A 1,223-nucleotide genomic window follows, 5' to 3' on the forward strand; every position below is an offset into this window, starting at 1 on the left:
TTTGGGTGCTTTCTTTTTTTTTTTTTTTTTACACTTCTATGACACTGTAAAAATCCTAGAAACGTTAATGTCCGAAGGTCATTTGTCCCGAGAAGTTCCCGTGGGCTAAGAGGGTTTCTACCCTCTTAGAGGTGTAAATGCAAACTTTCTCCAGACCTACAACTGCACAATTGGAAAAAACTGCCGTCCCAGAAGCTGCCCTTGGCGGGAACCTGGGGGCCCTTTACGTGGGAGTTTTGAGCTTTTCAATCCTGCGGTCGAATCTCACTGCGGAGAATTTAATTGGTTTTTGGAAAACGCGGCCAGGCTGCAGCTCCTGAGGCGGGGAGTGAGGGGGCCGCCGGCAGCTCCCTGACAGGGTTGGGGGCGGGGAGCGGTTGGTCTTTGGGGGCTGGGTGGGAGGTGTCGTGACGCGAGCGGAGTCAGGAGCGCTCTTCTGGGGCGCTGGGCAGGGTTCGGTCTGCAGCTGGCGGGACTCTGGGGCGACGCGAGGCCGAGGACCGGGCGCCAGCCCTACGCAGCGAGTGACAGGGCGGCGCAACCCGAGACCCGAACACAGAGCGCCGAAAAGCTGCGCAGGCGCAGAGAGCAAACGGGGCTTAGAGGCGGAGCTGAGCTGAGGAAGCGGAAGCAGGCGGGAATGATACAATTTGCTTACCCTGCAGCAAGCTCTCGTCGTCTCCCACATGGTCTAGCGGTTAGGATTCCTGGTTTTCACCCAGGCGGCCCGGGTTCGACTCCCGGTGTGGGAACGCGGGATGTTTTTAGCAACAGATTAAAAAATTCTCTCGTAAGTTATTTACATTATTTGGTAATAGGAGAGAATACTGAATGTTGTAATTGAAAGCTGTAATACCTTGAAAGAATGCAGATCTCGCAATACATGCTCTGGCTTTCATCCGGGGAACTTCTACTTGTGTAATTAATGTTATGATTTCTTTGTTCATGTGATTCATTTAAAATGTCACAAAGTGATTGGTTAACGTTTAATGGTTAAACTCTCAAAGGAATTTGCTCTCCCCTACCCAGCTTAATAACGATTTGTACTTCACATATAATGCTGTTTATTTTTAATAACACCTCTATTATCACAGTTAGGGTTAGGTAACATTTCTATGACCTCACATAATTATGGTTCCTTTTACATAGAAGAATTCAAAGGTTCTTGCCAATTCACTGCTCTCTATGCCCCTCTGGAAGAGCCCAGGCATAAAGGCAGGGGA

The 1,223-nt window shown here is 49.6% G+C and overlaps 1 non-coding gene across 1 annotated transcript; it reads left to right on the forward strand.

Annotated features, from left to right (window-relative positions):
- Nucleotides 1-680: 680 nt before the first annotated feature.
- Nucleotides 681-752, forward strand: TRNAE-UUC. Its single transcript has one exon. It is a non-coding gene; the product is annotated as a tRNA-Glu (tRNA).
- Nucleotides 753-1,223: the final 471 nt, after the last annotated feature.

Source organism: Condylura cristata, unplaced genomic scaffold (assembly GCF_000260355.1).
Source record: "Condylura cristata isolate star-nosed mole 26May11 unplaced genomic scaffold, ConCri1.0 scaffold00035, whole genome shotgun sequence".
Taxonomy (NCBI): domain Eukaryota; kingdom Metazoa; phylum Chordata; class Mammalia; order Eulipotyphla; family Talpidae; genus Condylura; species Condylura cristata.